The 25787-nt window shown below is 37.6% G+C and overlaps 1 long non-coding RNA gene across 2 annotated transcripts; it reads right to left on the reverse strand.

Annotated features, from left to right (window-relative positions):
• Positions 1–2609: 2609 nt before the first annotated feature.
• On the reverse strand, positions 2610–25787 carry LOC145790644 (uncharacterized). 2 transcript variants are annotated; one of them, XR_014329535.1, is made up of 6 exons: positions 25595–25787; positions 22007–22100; positions 21713–21838; positions 6156–6210; positions 4932–5044; positions 2610–2742 (listed from the first exon to the last, which is right to left on the reverse strand). It is a non-coding gene; the product is annotated as an uncharacterized LOC145790644 (long non-coding RNA). The 2 variants fall into 2 exon arrangements; XR_014329536.1 differs by lacking the exon at positions 2610–2742 and adding an exon at positions 4352–4671.

The following is a 25787-nucleotide window of genomic DNA, read 5'->3' on the forward strand; positions in this document are numbered from 1 at the left end:
TGTTTCCATTGTCCACCCCAAACTAGAATGCTTTGTTTGTGTTTGGCCAAAATATTTTTCACATTTTTGGACATTTGATATAACAAAAATTATAAATCAACCAATAATGTTTTCCGTAGTCAAAGACAAATGAGCTGATTTTCATTTTCTAAGAGAAATATGTCACTAATTTTTTTTTTTTATCATTGTTTGTATCTTTTACTGTCATGATACTTATGACTGATTTTAATATTTAGAGATAATTATTAAAAAATTAACGATGCATATATCGGCAATATAAATTGGTAACAAAAAGCCATGATATATATAACCCTCAATTTTTAAATGTAAAAAAATATTATTTAAATTAGAATTGTACCAGTGTTACCACCACTACCCTCACCCATATCATCACCACCATCACTTTCACCACAACCACTACCACTATTGCATTTTTTCTAGGATTGTAACTAAATAAATAAAACCTCAAAAAGACAATTGTTGAAAAATATTTTTAGCAAAAAAAAAAAATCCTCTATCAAAATAGAGGATAAATATTGAAACTTTTTTCTTTTCCTCGAGACTGCATACAATTGTTTTGAGTCGCATGAAATAATTCTAATTCAATTGGAATGAAAAGGGACAATATCGAGTTTTTTTTTTTTTAAATATTCTTTAAAAAAAATTAGAAATTGACCAACTTTTCAAACTCTTTAGAAAACTAACTTGCTTTTTTAAATCGTATTTTGAAAATACAATTTCACCTTAAAATCGCATGTTGAAAATACAATTTATGATAACATGGACTTCACTTTTTGAAATTGAATTTCAATTTCAAAATTGCATTTTCAAAATGCGATTTCAAAAACAACTTAGTTTCCCAAATAGTTTGAAAAGTAGGTCAATTCTCTAAATTTTTTTTTTTTAAATATTAAAAAAAAATCTTAACAATGTCATATCTTGCAATTTAAAATATATATATATATATATAACATATCAACATATCTATAAAAGATATTCCACTAAAAAAAAGTTGTATTATTTATTCAACTCATATTTCTCAAAAAGTGGATCCCACAATAATAGCTTCAAATAATTAAATAGAACTAATATGAAAGGAGGAAAACAGGATTGCCTACTTCAATGCATATATATATCTTGGTTATAAATATATAATCCCATAAGACTTTGGGGTTTGACCCAATGGTCTAACAGCTACACATTAAGGTGTTGTGAAGGGGAGGCAGGGGTTGAAATTGATAGAGTAGCGATAAACTCTTTTAGTGGTAATCTAACTATATTAACACTATCTTTGTCAAAAAGTAAAAAATCCCATAGTAGAGTTTTATATTCTTTAAATAGACGCATCAAATGTTTCAAAGCATATTCTTCACTATTTACATATAACCTATAAAGATATTTCACAATAAAAGAGTTTTAAGGTCAATTTTGTACATCATTATCCATGTCTATATTGTTCGCACCAAGCAAGACTCCAAGAGCATTATTTGCTTATATGTCAATCCTATCCCTTTGTTCATATGAATCCGGATCTTCCGTCGCACTCTCCTGCGGCTCTTTCCTGTCGCCCTCCAAAACGACGTCGTTTTGGAGGGGGTTTTTTTTTTTTTTTTCGATCAAATGCTTATCTGCTTCGGAAGCTGAAGACCTCCGACCGGCAGAACAGACTTCGCCATTTGGATTCATCTTCATGCACCTGAGATACCTCTGACTCCCCCACTTCAAACACGGCATCGTGAAATTGTGCAGAGGCTTCGATCTCTCCGATCCCATCGCCATTAACTTATCTGCTTCTCTCTCTCCGCTTTTACCTGAAATCACCATTGATCAAGCAACCATTCCTTGGAATGAAGCTCTCTCTTGTCTCCGCTCCGACTGATCATACGAACTTTCTTGGAGATTTTCTCGGGAAAATTTTTGAGCGAGAAGGTCGAGAGGGTTTCTCCATTCTTGACATCTAATCTGGAAAGAAAATGCCCAGAAAATTAAAAATGCAAAATCTAATCTAATCTAAACTAATCTACAAAACAAATTTCGTTCTTGACATTAAGAAAAATGCAAAATTTTCTGGGGTTATCTAGTCTGGAAAGAAAAATGCCCAGAAAATTTGTTATCTGTGGAACGATTTTGCATTTTCAAATTTTGGTTCAACATTATTATAGATTAGATTAGATTTTGTATTTTTAATTTTCTGGCCATTTTCTGGGGCTCTCTAGTCTGGAAAGAGAGAGAATGGAACGGGAAGAAGAGTTTGACAGTAGAGAATGGAGAGAGAGATAGAAAGCCTAAAAAGGAAGGGAAGAGACAAGAGATAGGATTTGGAGTGACGTTAGGTGAGCCTTCTTCTTCATTGCTAGCTGTCTACCCCTTCCTCTCCCTCCCCCCACGGCCGGCGATGAGGAGCCACCGCTCCGCCTCCGCTCTGCTGCTGCTGATGCCGCCGTGAGGGTCCATTTCTGTCACTCTCTCTCTCTCTGCTTTCTCTCTCTAAATTTGGTAAGAAGAAGAAGAAAAGAAAAGAAAAAAAAATAAAAAAATCCTCCAAAACGACATCGTTTTGGAGGATGACAGGAAAGAGCCGCAGGAGAGTGCGACGGAGGATCCGGATTCTTGTTCATATAAGTATTTGTTCATATAAGTAGGGCAACTTCAGCATTAGGGGAACAGCTACTCTTCTTGGAAATTTGATTGCTTCCAATTCCAAGGGAGAGGGGACCACAAAAATCATACAGAAATTTTGATCTGAAAGAAAATCAAACATAAGATACACTCTTCCAAAACTAGGAAAAGTTAACATGGAACAAGAACAATAAATATTTCCAAGAATATTAATAAGATGGAAATGGGCATTGCTTGTATTACACAAACTTGTGAATTGACTATTTAAGCCCCATAACAATAGAAATGGCTCCAAATCATAGTGTCAAAGTTGTATTTTTCTTCTTAGAAGAGATCAAAATTAATATATCAAATCAAAGTGAATGGCTTCAGCTTTTGATGTTTCTTGCATTTGGATAGAACTCTCTTACTCTCTTTTAAAGCCATTGTTCAATCAATTTGTCAAATTCCTCTAAACAACCAATAGCTCATGACTACCTTGCCATTCTTTCCCAGAATCGATATTTATTATACAAACACTCTTCAATAGTGTTGGTTCCTATTAGACTATTGATGAGTTGTGATGGACACCCTTTGCCATTTTCCTAAAAACTAGGTGGCCTGAAGTATACGGGCTATGCATTTGGCCACAAGTTCAGTTTTGGATAATGGCAACCCACAAGTTCAGCTAGGAGTGACATTGCCCAGCAAATCGTCAGGGGAAATTGGGCCTAATTTGGAACAAAGCCTACTAAGTAAGCAATAAAAATCAAGAAAAGAAAGAAACAAAGAATAAGAGTCAGAGTGCAAACACCCCCCCCCCCCCCCCACCCAAAATAAAAATAAAAATTAACAAGAAAATGTTTAAAAAAACAAAAATAAGAAATAAAGAGTGAAGAAACAACAACACGTCAGATCATGTTTGTAGAGAAGATTAAGTGATGCCAAAATCATCACATCATAGCTCAATGGAGCACATCATCTCGAATTGAATGGAGTCAGGGGATTCGCGACTACTATAAAATTAGAATAATGTCATACAAGCATAATTTTTGTGTAAAATTTTAACAAAAAAAAAAAGATATGGCCTTTTGTGGTGCTTTCATTTTAAATCAAAACGACCCACCATTCTGCTCATAATTTCAAAAGTACTACTACCGGGAATGTCAAAAAAGTGGAAAGTTGAAAAAATAATTGCAAACTCATGAAAGTACAAGTGATTTGTGCACTGAATTGTGCAAATAATGTTGTACTTTTATGAATTTGCAATTATTTTGATATTTCCCTCTTTTTTTTTATATATTTCCCCATTATGTATATGTACTTTTTTTTGTATAAAAATTATGTTTGTATACTATTTTCTCAACACATAAAAAAAATACAATACTTATGATAATGTGACACATCCCAATCTAAGAGTTTGTTTCAGCTAGCTAGACAAAAATTGCCAAGTAACCAAACCACTAGAGTTTCCTAATAACTATATTGATACAAAGCTGCCAACTGTTCTATTTATTAGAGTTCTCTACTAGTTATATTGTAGTAATGAGTTAGATCAAATGAGACAAGAATGTTACCCCTAACGTGTGCAACTCAATCTCAGTTGGACCTAGAAAAATACTCCTTGTTAGGAACTCAACAGCAAGTTTTGCTTATAAATACTACTCATTCTTTACAAGCTATTCACTCCTTTATGTTACATGAGCCTTTCACACCATAGAAACACATCTGATAAACTTCTCTGAAACAAACACATAAAACCCTTTTACTAAAGAGAAAAACAATGTTGGCACTCACTGTGCTGATCACTCTCTGGTGGAGTTCACTAGGGAAGTCCATGCCCATTGACACTACAGTTGCACAAGATGGATCAGGGAATTTCACAAGAATCGCAGATGCCATTCTTGCAGCCCCTAACTACAGTAAACGTAGATACTACATAAAAATCAAAGAAGGCTTCTATAGAGAGAACATTTTCGTTGGAGAACAAAAAACAAATCTAACATTTGTTGGGGATGGCTGGAACAAGACGGTGATATCAGGCAACAAGAGCAATGGCACAGGTTTCCAAACCTATTATACAGCAACAACAGGTCAGTCAACAAATTGATCTTTAGAGTTGAATTTGGATACTTGGATTTTGACTTAGGTTATGAATTCTAAATCTAGGCATCAGAAATCCTTTTAAGTTTGAAATTTTGATTGAAGAGAAATAAATTAAATTAGTAGATTGAATTAAAATTTATACCAGTCCCAACATTAGACTAACATTCTTTTTTCTTTCCTTCATTTATAGGGATAGAGGGTGAAGGCTTTGTTGCACAAGATATTACCTTTGAGAACACAGCCGGACCATACATGAACCAAGCAGTAGCATTAAGAAATTCAGTAGAAAATTCAGCATTCTTCAGATGCCGTTTTCAAGGGTATCAAGATACCCTGTACACTGCAAAAGGAAAACAATTTTTCAGAGAATGTGAAATTTACGGCACAGTAGATTTTATATTTGGGAATGCTGCAGTATTCTTTCAAAATTCTATAATCTACGCAAAGAAGCCTCTTAACTTGCAGACAAACACAATAACAGCACAAAAAGAGAATAAAAAGATGAAAAAACTAGTACAATTATGCAAAATTGCACTATAAAAGCTGCAAATGACCTATGCCAAGAAAATTTCAAATTTAAAACATTTTTAGGTAGGCCATGGGGAAATCTCTCAAGAACAATCATCATGCAAAGCTACCTTGATGATATAATTGACCCCAAGGGTTGGCTGGAATGGAATGGTCGTAGTCCAGACAGAGTTTATTATTCAGAGTACAAGAACGAAGGACCCGAAGCCAATACTGGAGGAAGAGTACCATGGGAAAAGGTAATTAATAGCTCCATTGAAGCAACTAATTTTACACTCAGAAATTTCATTGAGGGAGACAAATGGATTCCGGCAACAGGAATACCCTTCTTTCTAGATTTACTATAATTTTGTAATGTACAATACCATTATGGACATTTCCTTTCAACTTGCACAACTTCCTTCAAAGATTGCAATGCAAAGACAATGATGTGGAAGTGTTTCATTTACATTATGGACATTTTACGGTTGGCTAAATATATTTCTTTTTGGTGTTTTAGCACATCTGAGTGCTGTTAGAATTCAATTAATGAATTTCATATACCCAAATATTATGTTTTTGGCCTTGCCTCGTCCAGTACTAGCCAAATTTACACAACCTTTCATCAACTTCTTCAAAGTTATACCTAGAATCCTCTTATTGGAACTTTTGTTAGATACCAAGAAGTTAGCTACAATTGCTCTCTCACAGAACTTAAATTATTTTAAGTCAGATGTCAAACTAGAGTTATCATGTAAAAATACATTCTATCAAAGCCTATGATGACTTCAACCAAACTCACAGCACGGTACAAGCTGGGTTCTCTATAAGTCCAAACCAAACTAATTTAAGATTTATAGATATCTTTCCAGATCCAAACTAACCACCCAATGAAAATCAAACACTAGAAAATAAAAGAAAGATCTGAGAGTCGTGGACCATACCTTAATCATGCTTTGATTAATTTAGACTGATTACAAACCCCCATTGTGAAGACACCTATTCAAAGATGAGAATTGTGTCAGGACAAAAGTGATGATCGCCTGAAAATTCTTGCAGCACAAAAGAGTCCATTCTTTTCATAATTAAAAGACAGCTTCATATAACACGAAAACTTTCTCAAGAATGATCATCATGCAAAGCTTCCTTGATGACATAATTGATCCCAAGGGTTGGTTAGAATGAAGGGGCCATAGTCTAGACAAAGTTTACTATGCATAGTATGAGAACAGAGAACCATAGTTAGTACTAAAGGAAGAATACAATTGGCAATGGTAATTAATAGCTCCACAGAATAGCTAACTTTACACTACAAATTTTTGTAGGAGGGGACTTCTGGATTCTATTGATAGGAATTCCATTGTTTCTTGATTTACTATAAATTTGTAACATTCCATATCAACTCCCATGCATTCAGTGACTGTTGTTCATAGGCACTTCCACACTAGATAAATATGTGTTGCCAATATGTTGCATGTTTTTTTTTTTGGATGGGTAATATGTTGCATGTTTGAGTACATATTCTCTACGTTTTCAATGTACCAGTGTGACTAATTGAGCATACAATGGATGTGATATTGTTGTATTAATCCTAGTCTCACGCTCAAGATTACCCAAACATATTAACAAGCATATCAATGATCAAGCTCACCCAAACATATTGGCAAGCATATCAATGATGTATGCACAAGTGCCTTTTAAATGAGAACAACACAATCACTGGATATGGGAAGTGTTAGGGGAAGGAAGAAACCTAAATTAACGTGGGCTAATATAGTAAATAGAGATGTGAATCTTCTTAATTTGACTAACCAAATGACTTTTGATAGAGTCAAGTGGATAAGAATGATTCATATAGCCGACCCCATCTGATGGGACTTAAGGCTTTGTTTGGTTGGTTGGTAACACAATCATTGGATATCACTCTCCAACAATTTCATTGTAGGCAATGTATACATCCATAATTAACATTATTTATACTTGGAAAACTAATCCTGTGGATCAGCTTATCAAAACATCCCTTGTGCATGTTAATATTTATTTTATGCTCAAATTCAAAACCTTCGATAAAATGGCTATTAGCAAGAAAAAATAAAATTTGTATTTAAGTGAACTTGGAGCTCATAAAATCGATCATCCATTAAGTTTAAGAAATTTTGTAGTCATTAAGGCCCAGGTAATGTGATATCTCCTTATAAAGCTCTTAATTCAGAAATGGCAAATTTGGCACACCAGTTACAATGAGAATGTGGGACTCTCATCTTGGTGTAAAGATAGACATATATTTACATATTTTGATTCATGTCACACTACTAAAAAAAAATTTCTTTGCGACCGCCACGAGCCGACACAAATAATAGAAATGTGATCACAAAAGACCTTTTGCGACCACCATGTGTCGGAAAATAGGGGACGCGAATGTGGGGTGGCAAATACCATTTGCTACGGCAAAGCAACAGTCACAAATTATTTGCAACCGCCTAACCTACTTATGGCGTTTGTTGTTTTGTGGTCACAAAAAATAAAAAACTTGTTAACATTTATGTTTCGTTACATGGACTTGGGTATGGGTGTCAGGTGCAGGTATATATCTAGAGGTCGGACTCATCAAACTATACATTTAAGGGTAGGTGGACGCAACAAAAAAATGTCATATTTTTATATTTTTAATCAAATATGTGAGATAAAATTGTCTTACATGTAACATACAGTGTCAAGAAGTGTAACGCCCTCAAAATAATACATAAAACCCATCATTTCTATTCATCAGAACAGTTCTTACAACAGTATTACATGTTAACAACAAAAGCAAATGCCCTATGGGCTTACAGCTTTCCAAGTCAACACTTGGTTACACAAAAGAAGAGTACTAACTCTATACAAAATAAGTCCTTGGCTTGATATACATGTAATACAGACAAAAAAAAGAAAAAAAAGAGTCTTCAACTCTCATCATCATCCAAGCTATGTCCTTGGAGGTGGCATGCTACCTGTACCTGAAAATAATGTCCCATATAGGGTGAGCCAACGCCCAGTAGAGATATGCTAAACACAGTATGAGCAATGACTAAGACATTAGCAATTGATAAATGTTCAATTCCCATAAATCATTTCATAAACCATTTCCATTACATTACCAATATGTCTGTGTTTCATTTCATTTTCCATTTCTTATCAAGTTCACAATTCACAACAACGACTCAGAACCTGGCCAACAACTTACATGAGACAGTGACTCATATTAAATATTTCCCACTTTACAATAGATAAGCATACAAGTTGTATCAACATTTAAACAGATAAGCATATTAGCTGTATCAACACTTCAATAGATAAATATATGAGTTGTATCTACACTTCTTTAGATAAGCATATGAGCTGTATCTACACTTTTTTAGATAAACATATGAGCTGTATCTACGGAGTTCATCCCCCATCTCCTCCCAACACTATCCGGCTTAGAGGTCCATCCCCCATCTTCTCCTAAACCGCGGAGTACATCCCCCATCTCCTCCTCTACACACAAAGCATATATACACATAGGTCATTTACACAATCAATCAATACATAAAGTTAATGTATTCTATCAACCGTCATACTCTATGACACATCCAATTGATTAGTTTTAGTTTGCCTAATCATCATGCATTGTCTACAACAATCAAAACTACCCTCCACCGGTAGCCCAAGCAATTATTTCTAAACAGATAATAAAAGCTTCAACAGATAAAATATCAATGTTTCAAGATTGAGCGATTAATAAATCAAACTCCACCATTCTACCATATAATGAGCCAATTTCATTATTTCCAACTCAATTCCATATAACCACAATTTTCCCAAATTAATTATACCAATTAATTTATACAACAAATTAGGGTTTTCTACTTCATTCCCCAATATTGACCCAATGGTCTATATATCAACAACCAACAACAATACCATTATTTTGAAACCCAAAATACACATTTAGAATCAAAATAACAAAACCCTCCTTCAACATTTTCAAACCCTAGATCCCAAAATCAAACCATTTAATAAAATGCTCAAAAATCTAGGTCAAAACCTATAGTTGTGAGTAGGAATCCCTACCTCAAATTCGGAGCTCAAGGGAAGAAGATGACGAAACTCGAAGTACTCCAAAACTCAATATTCTTGGATCAAAACGTAGCCCTCGACGATCAACACAACTTTTGTAAAGGCCAAAGGTGAGGAAGTAACCCCTACTAGATCAAACCCTAGAGAGAAGGGAGTTTCTAGAGAGAGAAGCTCTCAAAATATCTTTTTAGAAAGTAAGAGAGAGAGAGAGGAAGTGTAGAAAGTGATTCAAAAGTGCCCAGCTACTCTCTGTTATACGACATTCCCGCTCGAGCGGAAAACACAACACTCGAGCGTCAAGAACAAAAAGCTAGGTCCGCTCGAGCGCAAGAAGGTCCGCTCGAGCGCCAAGACACAAGAATAAAGTACATCTGCTCGAGCGCGAAAACCAGTCCGCTCGAGCGTAGATTTCCCCCTTCCAGAACTTACACGGACAAAGCACTATCCGCTCAAGTGCCAACAAACCCGCTCGAGCGCAGGAAATCCGCTCGAGCGTAGAAATCACACCTGCAGAAGTTTTGTAGAGGCACGAAATACTGGAAGTGTGTAAAACCCGCTCGAGCGTACAACTAAAAGCCAAACTTCGCTCGAGCGCAGAATTACCTGCTCGAGCGTAACACCAAAAACCTGGGCAACTAGATTTGAGACTTAGGCTCAACCAACCCGTAACACACCTGCCCAAAACAACCCAAGACTCAAATATAAAGAGTAAAGGATGTAAACAAGGTATACACAACAACCAACTACACGGAACCTAAGTCCGGATACAACAATTAAAGAAAAAGGAAACCGGGATCGCTATAACCTCCCCCCCTTAAAGAATTTCGTCCCTGAAATTAAACAGAAGTTTTTTTTTTTCAAAAACAAGTTTTCTTCATTTCCAACAATATTACAACATAATATTAAACATTTCGACCCATTACCGGTCAATCCCATCTCTTTTCAAGAGACATTTCACATTATACAAGACAACCTGCATTATCAACATGCATTCCTTTGAAATTTACCAATTTCGGCTCATTTTCCACAATTCCATAGTACATGCAACATTAATATCATGCTTGCATTTTCACAATATACTTAACAAACACACTATTAACACAAACTTCCATTTCAAGGCAAGTTCTACAACTTTTCCATAAACCAAAACATTTATAATGTTTTACAACTTAAGACATATATAATGCTCTTAAAGTTCAATATTATTACAAAATTCCATTACATGATTACACATCAACAAACATGTCCGGATACTTTTCACGGACTTCCAACTCACGTTCCCAAGTGGCTTCCTCCACTCCGTGATGCTTCCACAAAACCTTTACCAAGTGAATGGTCTTGTCTCGCAAGACTTGATCCCGCCTATCCAAGACCCGAATCGGTCTCTCCTCATACGAGGCATCCTCATCTACCTCCAAATCGGTCCAATCCAACACATGGGACGGATCTGGCTCGTACTTCCGAAGCATACTGACGTGAAATACGTCATGCACCCCGGACAACTGCGGTGGCAAAGCCAAACGATAAGCAACCTCCCCAATCCTTTCAAGGATCTCAAAGGGACCGATAAACCGAGGGGATAACTTCCCACTCTTCCTGAACCTCATCAAACCTCGCCTAGTTGATATTTTCAAGAAAACATAATCACCTATCTCAAACGCCAAAGGCCTCCTCCTACGGTCGGCATAACTCTTTTGGCGACTCTGGGCTGTAACAAGCCTCTCAACTTTTTCCGTTGTCTCCCTAACCAACTCCGGGCCCAACAAAGGTGCATCACCCACCTCGGCCCAACAAACTGGAGACCTACACGGTCGGCCATACAAGGCCTCAAACGGTGCCATACTGATGCTAGACTGAAAACTGTTGTTGTAGGCAAACTCCACTAAGGGCAAATGCCTCTCCCATGTCCCACTAAAGTCAAGGACACAACCTCGAAGCATATCCTCAAGGATCTGAATAGTGCACTCGGACTGCCCGTCAGTCTGGGAATGATAAGCCGTACTAAAGGTCAACTTAGTGCCCAAGGCACTCTGCAAACTCTGCCACAACCTAACAGTAAAACGAGGGTCTCTATCTGAGACGATCGTCACTGGGACCCCGTGCAATCTCACTATGTCCCGAATATATAAGTCGGCGAGATGATCCACCGAATCCCTCATGCGCATAGGAATAAAGTGCGCCGACTTAGTCAACCGGTCCACAACCACCCAAATAGCATCACTACCCCGCTGAGTCCTCGGAAGACCTACAACGAAGTCCATAGTGACATGCTCCCACTTCCACTCGGAAATAGGTAAGGGTTGCAACAAACCCGCTGGCCTCTGATGCTCGGCCTTCACTTACTGACAGGTAAGGCACTTAGACACGAAGACTGCCACATCTCTCTTCATACCCCGCCACCAAAACTGGCAACCCAACTCCCGATACATCTTAGTGCCTCCCGGATGCACCGCAAGGCGCGAATGATGGAACTCTCGAAGTACTTCCTTTCGGCAAGACTCCGGCACAAACAAACGGTCTCTGTATCTCACACTCAGGTCGGGATACACCGTCAAACCCTTCTCAACCTTCCCACTGGAGATCTTCTCTCGAAGGGATTCTACCTCAAGGTCACCTCTCTGTGCCTCTAACACTCGAGTCACAAGTGTAGGCTGCGCAACAACAGAAAACAAGGCCGCAGTCTCGATAGATTTGCCCAGTAGCAAATCAAACTCGCCCAGCGCACCCAACATCTCCCATTCCCGGATGGCTATACAAGCTACATCACTAATGGATTTCCTACTAAGGGCATCGACCACAACATTGGCCTTTCCCGGGTGAGAGTGCAACTCAAAATCATAATCCTCAATGAACTCCATCCACCTTCTCTGCCTCAAATTCAAGTCTCTCTGTGTAAACAGATACTTCAAACTCTTGTGGTCCGAGAACACCTCGAACCTCTCACCATAAAGGCAGTGCCTCCAAATCTTTAAGGCAAAGATCACTGCTGCTAACTCTAGGTCATGTGTAGGGTAATTCTTCTCGTGTATTTTCAACTAACGTGAACCATAAGCTACCACTTTCCCCTCTTGCATCAACACACAACCCAAACCCTCTCGTGAGGCATCACAATAAACCGCATAACCCAACCCCCTCTCCGGAATAATCAAAACCGGAGCGGTGGTCAATCTAACTTTCAACTCTTGGAACGACTTTTCACAAGTCTCACTCCACACAAACTTGACCCCTTTCCGCGTCAATCTAGTCAACGGCGAAGCTAGCCTGGAGAAATTTTTCACAAACCGTCGGTAATACCCAGCTAATCCCAGAAAACTGCGGATCTCAAAAACACTCTTAGGCTGTGCCCAATCTTGCACTGCCTCAATCTTGGATATATCAACAGACACCCCTTTCCCGGATACCACATGGCCTAAGAACTTGACTTCTCCTAGCCAGAACTCACACTTCCCAAATTTGGCGTACAGCCTATGGGCTCTGAGCAGCTCAAGCACCACTCTCAAGTGTACCTCATGCTCCTCCTCAGAAGGCAAATAGATAAGAATGTCGTCCACGAAGACAACCACAAATCGATCTAGGAATTCCCGGAAAATCCGGTTCATCAAGTCCATAAAGACTGCCGGTGCATTAGTGAGCCCAAATGGCATCACCAGAAACTCATAATGGCCATACCGCGTACGGAATGCCATCTTCGGAATATCCTCCTCCCTGACCCTCAACTGGTGGTAACCCGATCTCAAGTCTATCTTAGAGAAACAACGAGAACCCTTCAACTGGTCAAACAAATCATCTATACGGGGCATAGGGTATTTATTCTTAACCGTAACCCAATTCAACTTCCGATAGTCAATACACAATCTCAAGGCACCATCTTTCTTCTCAGCAAAGAGGGCTGGTGCTCTCCACGGCAAAACACTAGGGCGAACAAAACCCTTATCTAGCAATTCCTGGAGCTGAATCTTCAACTCACTCAACTCAGCTGGGGCGAAACGGTAAGGTGCCATAGAAATCGGCGCCGTGCCGGGCACTAAATCAATAGAGAACTCTATCTCCCAATGAGGTGGCAAACTAACGAGATCCTCAGGAAAAACATCCGAATACTCACAAACCACTCTCGGCAATACAATCTGGGTCTCGTTACACTCACCACTCATGAAGCTAGCAAGTAGACCACTAAGCTCACTCCGCCCTCGCGGATCATACAACGATGGCAAAACACTACCAACCCGATCCCCCAAGAAATGGAAACACTCCCCGCTCAAGGTACAAACTGTAACCCTCTGGCGGTAGCAATCGATAACAGCCCGGTATGATGATAGCCAGTCCATACCCAAAATAACATCAAAACCCTTCATGGGCATAACAACAAAGGGAAAAGGAAGCCTACAGTCGGCGACCTCTATATCACAACCTCTACATCCGTATTTCAAAATCAATTCACCCCCAACAAGTGATACTACGCAAATAGGAGATGCTAATAGTGCCAACTCCAACTCCAACACCAACACAGATGCAAATGCAGCAGATACAAAAGAATGAGATGCACCCGTATCAATCAATACACTAGCAACCGAGTTGCAAAACAAAAAGGTACCTCTCACAATTGATGGAGCCGGTACAAGATCCTGCGCGGTAACAGCATACACGCGCCCTGTAGGCCCCTGATCTACCTGCTCACCTCTAGGAGCAAAAGACTGCTGCACAAACTGGGATGACGAAGCTCCCGGATTGGCCCTCGAGGCCTGCACAGACTGAGCTGGCTGATAACTCTGCGTCTGCCTAGAACCAGACGCTCCCGAAGTGGCACTCAACTGTGGGCAAAACCTCTTCAAGTGCCCAGGTTGACCACACTGATAGCAAGACAAAGGCTGGCCCCTGCCCTGACTCTGGCCCTGAGGTCTAGCCGAAGAAGAAGCAGCTCGCTGACCCCCTCCCTTCTGTGGGCAAACCGAAACCTTGTGACCCAGCTGGCCACACTTGTAACAGGTGAAATCCCCCTGACTGCCTCTCCCAGAGCCTGCACTCAGCACTGGAAAGGTCGATCTAGCCAAACCACCCTGAGACTGCTGAGGGTTAGAACCCCTCTGTCTCCTACCATCGCCCTGGCCATCTTGGCTTCTCTTGGAGCCTCTCTACCCTTCCTCCTCCTCCTGTATCATAATCTCCATATGAGCTGCAGCATCCACCAAACGTCTATACTCCCGAATAAAAGGTCCTCCAACCCTCAACTTGAGTCCTCGCCTCAACTTCCGCTCAAACTCAAAGCAACGGCGTTCCTCGGACGCCACAAGCTCAGGTGCAAACCTGGACAGACTGGTAAAAGTAGCCTCAAACTCGGCCACTGACAAGCCTTGCTGTTTAAGCTGGCAAAACTGTTCCCTCAGCTTCTCCCTAGCAGCTGAAGATAAAAACTTCTCTTGGAAAACAATCACAAAAGCCCCCCAAGCACCACCAACACTGCCCTTCTCATACTTCCACCATTGACCCGCATCTCCCTTCAGTTGGAAGGATGCCAAGGTCACCTTTAGAGCCTCGTCCTCGATGCCAAGCATCTCGAACGTCTTCTCCATCTGCTCCAACCACTCGTCAGCCTTAAGTGGCTCTTTCGAATCCCCAACAAACTCATCCGGGTTAGACCGGAAGAACTCCCTCTTCAAGAAAGCAGGCCCTGCCTCAGCACCCTGATTCTCAGCTCTGAGAATACCCAAAGCTCCTGCTATCTCTAGGACCAAGGCACTCATAGCCTGCTGACCCACTGGTTCGGCCGCATTGGCCTGACCAACTCCCTCCTGCACTGCCGGAACATCATCCGGTAAAGGCATCTCTTGCCTACCACGCCTGCCACGCCTACCACGTCCTCGTCCTAACGTCCTAATAAAGGTAACCAAGACTATTAGCACATTCACAAATGTGTCGAAGCTACAACCCTCACGTCCTAATGCATGGACAATTGTAATTCATTCCACATAAGCACATAAACACATAAGCACTTACGAATTTCATCTCCGGATAATGACAGTCCCGAGGCGTTACAAGAGTTCCGGTTAGAAACAGCATTGATCAAGTGCTTTTCCAACAAGACTCCCAGAAACCCAAGGATCCAATCAACATCCTAGAAACTATATTCCATACCCATATAGTCACATAAACATGTTATCAATTAAACACATAACACATGACACTACATCTAAGTCTCTATCAAGCGAGACAAACCCATTGTGATCATAATCACTTCCCACGTACCCAAAGTATTCGAACCCGGTACGCTCTGATACCAAGTTGTAACGCCCTCAAAATAATACATAAAACCCATCATTTCTATTCATCAGAGTAGTTCTTACAACAGTATTACATGTTAACAACAAAAGCAAATGCCCTATGGGCTTACAGCTTTCCAAGTCAACACTTGGTTACACAAAAGAAGAGTACTAACTCTATACAAAATAAGTCCTTGGCTTGATATACATGTAATACAGACAAAATAAACAAAAAAAAAGAGTCTTTAACTCTCATCATCATCCAAGCTATGTCCTTGGAGGTGGCATGCTACCTGTACCTGAAAATAATGTCTCATATAGAGTGAGCCAACGCCCAGTAGAGATATGCTAAACACAGTATGAGCAATGACTAAGACATTAGCAATTGATAAATGTTCAATTCCCATAAATCATTTCATAAACCATTTCCATTACATTACCACTATGTTTGTGTTTCATTTCATTTTCCATTTCTTATCAAGTTCACAATTCACAACAACGACTCAGAACCTGGCCAACAATTTACATGAGACAGTGACTCATATTAAATATTTCCTACTTTACAATAGATAAGCATACAAGTTGTATCAACATTTAAACAGATAAGCATATTAGCTATATCAACACTTCAATAGATAAACATATGAGTTGTATCTACACTTCTTTAGATAAGCATATGAGCTGTATCTACACTTCTTTAGATAAGCATATGAGCTGTATCTACGGAGTTCATCCCCCATCTCCACCCAACACTATCCGGTTTAGAGGTCCATCCCCCATCTTCTCCTAAACTGCAGAGTACATCCCCGATCTCCTCCTCTACACACAAAGCATATATACACATAGGTCATATACACAATCAATCAATACATAAAGTTAATGTATTCTATCAACCGTCATACTCTATGACACATCCAATTGATTAGTTTTAGTTTGCCTAATCATCATGCATTGTCTACAACAATCAAAACTACCCTCCACCGGTAGCCCAAGCAATTATTTCTAAACAGATAATAAAAGCTTCAACAGATAAAATATCAATGTTTCAAGATTGAGCGATTAATAAATCAAACTCCACCATTCTACCATATAATGAGCCAATTTCATTATTTCCAACTCAATTCCATATAACCACAATTTTTCCAAATTAATTATACCAATTAATTTATACAACAAATTAGGGTTTTCCACTTCATTCCCCAATATTGACCCAATGGTCTATATATCAACAACCAACAACAATACCATTATTTTGAAACCCAAAATACACATTTAGAATCAAAATAACAAAACCCTCCTTCAACATTTTCAAACCCTAGATCCCAAAATCAAACCATTTAACAAAATGCTCAAAAATCTAGGTCAAAACCCATAGTTGTGAGTAGGAATCCCTACCTCAAATTTGGAGCTCAAGGGAAGAAGATGACGAAACTCGAAGTGCTCCAAAACTCAATATTCTTGGATCAAAACGTAACCCTCGACGATCAACACAACTTTTGTAAAGGCCAAAGGTGAGGAAGTAACCCCTACTAGATCAAACCCTAGAGAGAAGGGAGTTTCTAGAGGGAGAGGCTCTCAAAATATCTTTTTTGAAGGTAAAAGAGAGAGAGGAAGTGTAGAAAGTGATTCAAAAATGCCCAGCTACTCTCTGTTATACGACATTCCCGCTCAAGCGAAAAACACAACGCTCGAGCGTCAAGAATAAAAAGCTAGGTCCGCTCGAGCGCAAGAAGGTCCGCTCGAGCGCCAAGACACAAGAATAAAGTACATCCGCTCGAGCGCAAAAACCAATCCGCTCGAGCGTAGATTTCCCCCTTCCAGAACTTACACAGACAAAGCACTACCTTCTCGAGCGCCAACAAACCCGCTCAAGCGCAGGAAATCCGCTCGAGCGTAGAAATCACACCTGCAAAAATTTTGCAGAGGCACGAGATACTGGGAGTGTGTAAAACCTGCTCGAGCACAAGAAGTTCCGCTCGAGCGTACAACTAAAAGCCAAACTCCGCTCGAGCGCAGAATTACCCGCTCGAGCGTAACACCAAAAACCTAGGCAACTAGATTTGAGACTTGGGCTCAACCAACCCGTAACACACCTGCCCAAAACAACCCAAGACTCAAATATAAAGAGTAAAGGATGTAAACAAGGTATACACAACAACCAACTCCACGGAACCTAAGTCCGGATACAACAATTAAAGAAAAGGGAAACCGGGATCGCTATAAGAAGACATTTATAGCAATTATTCAACAATATGTACATATAATAACAGTGTTATATACAATTATATAAGTGTCTGTTAAAAAGTAGCTGACACATATCCTATACATACCTATACCCTTGTCCGAGTGTTGAGTGTTCGACACAAATATTTGATTTATTTTGAAGAGTCCATATAAGTTGTAACATAGCGTTTTGGCAACCATCTTGGTACCGTTGCAAACAATCTTCAATGAAATTTCATAAAAATGCTAGAAGAATATCCTTATTATAAAAACAATTATTTGCAAATTATTATTTATTATAAAAATCGTATATACATTTGCTACAAAGAAATCAATTGCAAGCACCTAACGGTATTTTTAATGAAAAATAATATAAAATTAACAAATTAATTTAAATCTATAATAGATATATCAACCTATTTTCACATATATACTCAAATGTTATATGCGATAATAATAGAAAAATAAAGTAATAAATGAAAAGAGTTATATTTGTGAAGAATGTTCATACATGTATCACATGATATATAATGAAAGCAATGCCTTTCAAATGTTGCCATGTGTCCATGTAACAATCTACCATCTGTCCTCTCCAAGTAATATGTCTTCTATTTTCTCTATTCTATGTCATTTTGTTTTCCCAACAACCTCTCAAGTTTATTTATTCTCTTTCTTTTTGTCTTCTTTTGCAATATTTGATTCTCCATGTGTGATTGTTTTGTGATTTTTCATCTTTACATTAATTAAACTATTGCTTCTCTTCATTTTTACATTAATTAATTAAACTGTTACATCTCTATTAACTTTGCATCTATTCATCTTGCTCTAATCAATAGTATGCTCTAATTTGTTTTGTAGACAATTCTTATATGTAAATTTCTTATTTTCTTATTGGTTTTTTTTTTTTTTGGGGGTAAGATTTTGATTATTTGTTCCAAGAAGCTCCTTGTATTATGATAGTTGAACTTTGCAAAATATCATAATGTATAATGATTCTGGTTTAGACCCAACCTGTTTATTGTTTTGGATCCGGGATTCCTTGTCTTATTTGGTTATTCATATCCTTATTCATCTTATTCATGATTGAGTTTGGTTGTTTGGATGTCTTTGTTGCATTTGGAATAGGTCGGGAGTTTGTTTCTCAATAGAATTGTTGCCCAGATTTTGGTCAGTTTGCTCGAGCAATCTTTTGGTCACTCGAGCGGTCCTTGAGAACTTTCAATATATTTGCAGGTCTGCAAAAGTACTGGGAGGGTGTTTTTTTTTTCCCGCTCGAGTGGTGTTTCTTATGCTCTAGCGGTCCTTCTTGCGCTTGAGCGGTGTTTGCGAACTCTCTGCAAAAGTACTAGGAGGCGGTGTTTTATGCTCGAGCAGTCACTTTGTTCGCTCGAGCGAACTCACTTATTGTGTCTGGTTGCTCGAGCAGTGTTTTGGTCGCTCGAGCGGTCTGCGCGTATATCCGTTTGTAATAGCTACTTTTTTAGTCACTTTTTCATATCTCTCTCTCTCTAAACATTTCAAAAACCCTAAATCTAGACCTTTTCTCTCTAAAACTCATCTTCAACCTCCAAATACTCTCAATCTATTTATCTCTACACTCTAGTCCCTTTGATAAAAAGGTAGAGCTCACCTTGAGCTTCATTTGAATTGGAACAAAGTTGGTTTTCGGCTTCGTCGAGGTTTCTCCACTCTCTTCCTTACCTTCTAGTTTTGAGGTAGGGATTTCTCCACACTTTCGTATGGTTTTTAACTTGGTTATTTGCTTTTCACAATATTGTGATTTGGAATTTTTGGATAAACCCAAGGTTTTGGTTTTGAAATCAAAAGAGGGGTTTTCAAAATGTTTGCTTAGAAATGATTGTGGGTTTGTAAATGTGGTTGAGTTGTGATAAAATGGTGAATTTTTATCCTTGGAATTAATTTGTAAAGAAAAGGGAATTTTTCCCTAAAATGTGAATACTTGATTTTGTAAGGAGGAAATGAAAATTATGTTAGGTTTTATGAAATTGGAATGATGATGATGATGATGATGGTGGTGGAGTTGAATATACATTATCACTCCCATCTTGAAATTTTAGAAAGTTTATATTTATTGAAAATTATCTATCTGTTTAGAGATATCTGTTTTGGGCTATCGGTGGAGGATAGTTATGATTGTTATAAAAATTGCATGAGAATTAAGAGAATTGAAACTAATTTCTCATATATTTGCATTGAGCATTGTGCATACTTAACACATTAGAAATGTATATTTTTTTTTTTTTTGAGAAAAATTAGTGAATACTCTGGTGAATCTGGGTAGGGGGTGTGGTTGTGGTATTATTGTTGGCCTGTGTATCCTTGATGAAAGTCCAGAAACCCGCACGGCTAGGTGCCGAGCCTTCCGGTTAATATCAGTAAAAATAGCAATTGGTAGTGCTTGTATAGCCTACTTGCAAACACGTACCTAGAGATTCCCAGAGTTGTATCCACTGCCTTGTTTTCTATTGCAAAGAAAGTGGTTTTCATGAATTGTGATATAATCAGACATTGCATGGTTTTTGGAAAGAGATGTAAAACATTTTGACACGAGCATTGCATATGCATTCACCTTATAACTTTGTTAAGATTCATATACTGTGTCAGAGTATCTCTACTGGGTTTTGGCTCACCCTAAGTGGAAAACCATTTTTAAGTGTTGATAATATGCCTCTGCCAAGCCTATGGCTTGGGAGGACTTGGAGCCAAGAGCTTCTATTTGTTATTGTTGTAATTACTTTGTACAAGCTTAGGGCTTTATTTGTATTGAGTTTCAAACTTACTTTTGTTGTAACCAAGTATCGTCTTGGAAAACTGTAACCATTAGGGCATTTATATATCTGTTTAACTTTGGCAAGATTTAATATCAAATTTAAATTAAAATGAATTTAAATTTACAAAATTAATGTCCTCACTTTTAATTACGTCAAATTATCAAAAATTACTTTTAATTACTTACCAAATACAATATTATGATTGTATTTTAAAAAATAAAATTGATTCACTTGCTAATATAATATTTTCAAACTTAATTTAATAATGTTTGGCTTCTAAATTTAAAAGTGATTTACTGAGAAATATGTTATACATTAAAACCACATATACATAAAACAATTTCAAACATAACCATTGGATTCAACAGGTAGAACACTAGTATATATATATAATTTATACGTGTGCAAACAAAATATAAGCTTCCATACATGCAAAACAAATACCCATCAATCATTCTTAAAAGTGTTTATACAAAACACTAAAAAATATAAGTCCTCAAAAATAAATAAATAATTATTTAACAAAACAAAAAAGAGGAGCATATTCTCAGTTTGGCTTTCAACGGCACCCGCTTGATTATGTCAACTACTCCATCAACAAAACTTGCAACAAAACATATATTAATATTAAATTTTACACTATAATCTTAAATATATATATATATATATATATATTTTGATAAATTACACTATAATCTTAAATATGCCTTTTAATTTGTAGTTCAAAATTAAATTTGCGCATTATGTTTGTGGTTATGACTTTTTTGATTTAGAAATATTACAAAGAAAAAATACATAACGTTGCCACAAAAATAGGAAACTGTTTAGTGAACTACAAATTGTCGTAATCAAAAGATTGCAACCTTAATCCATAGAATGCAATCTAGTAACAACTGGCCCAAGTGAACTTAGTAGAGCATATAGCACACTAGATATTCCACCTCTCTCAAACTGGCAAATAGTGAACAAGTACTACTGAGGGAATTGCCATATTAATAGACAGAGTGAATACAATGATCAATGGACAATCCAATGGCAAAACCTTATACCATATTATATTCATACCAAATTGACATTAACGCTTCAAATATAAGAAGTTACTAGACAACAAAGTTTAGTGTTACAAAAAAGTACCTAATAGACTAAGCATAGATTTTCCAATCAGGATTCATAAGAAGCTCTCTCTTTAAATCCATTTATTTTCCAGCACTATACTTGTCCTTTGTGTGAGATTCCAAAGCATTTTCCAAGTCAAATGACCTGCAAAATCATAAAGGTTGCTTATTAAGAAAAGGACTCCATAGTTAGTAGTTTAACAACACAATTATTTAAGTGCAGCTCACATGTGCTTAACCATACTATTCTTGATAAACCTGTGCCTATATATGTACACATGTGCTTAAGCATATTATTCTTGACAATCCATACCATTGTCTTCCCATCTCCATAACTAGCCCTCCTTTCTGAAACCAAATCCCTTCTAGCAGCAAGAAAACCCTGACCCCTTCTCAGAAAGAATGAACTGAGGAGAAGAAAAGAGAGTAGGATTAGAAGTAAGAAGATGGGCCTTACTGTGATAAGTGAAATCAACAACTGAAAAAATTGTCATTTTGATCTCAAAGATTCACATCACTAGCCAAAAACTAGGAGACTAATTTTCGCTGTCTCTCCCAAAGCTCGTAAGCTAACAAATCAGAGGGTTCCATATGCACCTCTGCCCCCAGCCCCCTTATTTTTCAATCGCAACTGGAGGAACTAGAAAAATGGAAGGGTGAAACAAATGTTGAAATAGATAGTACGGTAGAAGAAAACAAGAATTGTGTATCACTGTCTCCATCAGTGTCTCCTAAATATGTCAGCCCTTGTGGTGTTATCTACTTCAAAACAGGAATGGTTAAGATTGACTAGATGGCATGAATTCATAATACTGTTTTACCAAATTCCTGCTTCTTATAACATGTAGATAAATTTTGTGAAAGATATGCCATCAGATCTGCTGTTCAAAAGGAAGAAAACCAATGAACTTTTAAGTTTCAAAGATAAAGATGTCTTTGGATCTTAACTAGCAGTGAGACAGAGTAACAACTCACTTATTTCCATAGCCTTGTGTTATCAAACAAGTGCAGAAGCATTTCTCTCTCATGTTACCACCCGCTGGCTTATTGCTTTTTCATACCCACACAGATTAATAAATCATCATTAATGCACCCTGGTACCAATGTACTTAAATTTTGAATTATAATTATTTCCGCTTGTGAAACAAGGTAAATAGGAGGTCGATAAGGTTAGACTGCATTAAGAGTTGCAAATAGCAATATCACATATTACTTATCTAGACTGACTGTGATGGAAGAGTTTAATAAGTAATCTGGTTTCCTTTTTGGACAGAATAATGAGTTCAAGACCAGAGTTTAAATCTAGTGGGAGGAGAGGATATTTTTTGTCGAATGAGTTTTCTACATCCAAGATCTACAGGTAAGGTTACATTTAGCTATTTGGGAGGGTCAAACTATGACAAGAAATAATATTGGTCAGAGGTTCAAATTAGAAAGAGGAGTGATCCAGTCAGATGGGTTAGAGCTCTCTCTCATATATTCCTTTCCCCAACCAATCTATTTGGCTCACTGAGCTTAATTTGAAGCCACACTGATCCAGATTCTGCTCTCTCATACAGAACTAAAATTCAAGTTCTCTTCATTCTCCTTATAGTCATCTAGCTTTCTTCTTGTCCTTTCTCCTTGGTGTTTACAAAGCATCAAAGGAGTTGCTACCAAGAAAGTTTCAGAGATCAGCCCTAAGATTTGTTCAAATCATCAAGCAGCATAAGCATCAACTCTGCATAAACAGATGTTGGAGAGTGCAAAACTCTCTTGCATGGCTCGGGAAACTCCTTGCCGAGGGCTTGTGCACCCCTGAGGATTGGTCGGGTAGGGCTTTGATCCAGACACCCCGGTGCCAATCAAAAAACAAAAAAAAAAAAACTCTCTCGAATGGCTCGTTAAACCCTCCTAGTAACATGAACCATAAAAAAGCAAAACAAAAGTGTAAGTTGAACGCAAAGGGACAGTACAAAGCTACAGCTCATGCAGCCATGTGATGATCTAGTTAATGCTCAAATAAAAAAAATGAAGTTTACCACTTAAAGCCATGAGGATTCTTTTTGTGATATCAACCCACGATTACTGCAAACTTCAAGTTACATGAGGTGATGAAGCATGTCAAAGTGCACTGTCAAGTTGTTGATGATATGACAATAAAAAATTAGAATGTCATAATTTTATTTATTTATTTATTTAATTTTAATTGTTAAACTTCTCGCAATGCATGTTAAGTCAAAAGCTAGACAATTGATCATTTTTAAAACTGAGGCATGATAAAAATCAATTTTCCAGTGCAACAGGAACTGTTGACAAATAATATGACTGAAAGAGTAAGATAATAATTATTCCTATTCTATTGATAACACAAATTGAAAGGAGTAACAATTGAGGGTTAGGGTTCTTGATGGAGGCAAGTGACAGCAGCCTACAGGAGATGAGGAAGAGATGCCTCTAAGCCCAAGTTGGATTTGGCATGCATTGGATGATGAGCAACTCATTTGGGACCGTGGATAGTTATGTCTTAAGCTTATGAGTCATGCTCTATTATTATTATTATTATTATTTAGGGTATTTTGGTAATTTCATAATTTCTAGACATGGGTTACACGGGTCACCCATGGATCATCTTGTGGGTCAAGTTATTTAATTAGGTTTTATTTATGTTTCATATTTGATCTTACATTAGTTTTAGAAGTCAAAGATATTATAATAATTTCCTTTTTTTGTTCTAGTTGGTATAGGAAGTCTCTTAATTCTATATAAAGTCATGTAATGCTATTAATTCAATCAACAATGATTCATACCACTAAAAAAAAAGACCACTAATAGCACTAATGTATTGGGGATGCCAAAAAAAAAAACAAGGCATAGGCAGTGGGTGGGGCAATCAAACCCTAGGTGTGATGCCTAAGAGATTCTAGGAATGATTCCTAAATCTATCTTCTTCTCCTCCTTTGTTTCTTTCTTAAATTTCAGCACTTTCAGCCCCAGAACAGCCCTCACAGCACTGTCCTGCATCAGTTCTATTCTAGTGTTACTAGAAAACATTGATAGCCTAGCGAATTACATTTTGGAATTCACGTTCCAAAGCATGATACACTTTCGTTCCAAAACTATAAACTTAGCAATCCAAAGCGATCCCATAGGTTTTTCCCAATATATTTCCTTATAATTCCCTTATGAGCTTAAAAAATAAATAATTAAAATATAAGGTGAGTGAAATTTTGAAATGACAAAACGTCAAACATAGATTATAATGCTCATAGAAATGTGTTGCTATATGATTATTTATTTTTATTTTATTTTTTTAAAAAAAACTACATTTTATTAGATGTTTAAAAGTTAAAAAAATTTCTCTAGACTGAAGTACCTTAAATTCTTATAGTGTAAAGAAGCCTACTCCCGTCATACCACAATTTAGAGTATGTGAGATACTACTTTCCCCTTCCCGTTCCACATACCGGAGCAATCCATGTTCCAGGAAATATAGCTCTATTCCGTCTCTTTCTCTGTGTGTAAAAGGATGTCTCTCCACTCCAGTCTCCACATATTTATATATGGTATTAATTAAGAAAGTATAAAGCTGAAAGCTGAAAGGGGTGTCTTGTGTAAAAGGAAAAGTTGTAAGAATAACTCCTAGCAGTATTTCCACTTAGGCAAAAGCCACTGCCACCATCTACATCTACATCTACATCTACATCTACATCTACATCCTACATCTACATCTACATCTACATCTACATCTACATCCTCAAGCAATCAACATAGTATAATAATCCATACACAAAGCCATTTAAAACTGAAAATAAAAGCTCTAATCATGAATTAATCATAAATTACACACAAACAATTCAAACTCGGCTAATTAAATGAAAAACAGTCAAGAAAAGGAGAAACATAAATAACAGAAAGATACCTGAATCACCAGAGACGAGACAGAGAAAATCAATTGGAGAAGAAATTAATGCCCTTCCAATATTAAACAAAAGCTGAGATCGAGAGAGAGAGAGAGAGAGAGAGAGAGAGAGAGAGAGATCCATAGCCGAGCGCGAGAGTGAGCTGACGGTAGAGAAAGATAGAGCAATGAGTCACATAGGGGAAAACAATTT

Source organism: Camellia sinensis, chromosome 5, assembly GCF_055761805.1.
Source record: "Camellia sinensis isolate YWXY chromosome 5, ASM5576180v1, whole genome shotgun sequence".
In the NCBI taxonomy this organism is placed as follows: Eukaryota; Viridiplantae; Streptophyta; class Magnoliopsida; order Ericales; family Theaceae; genus Camellia; species Camellia sinensis.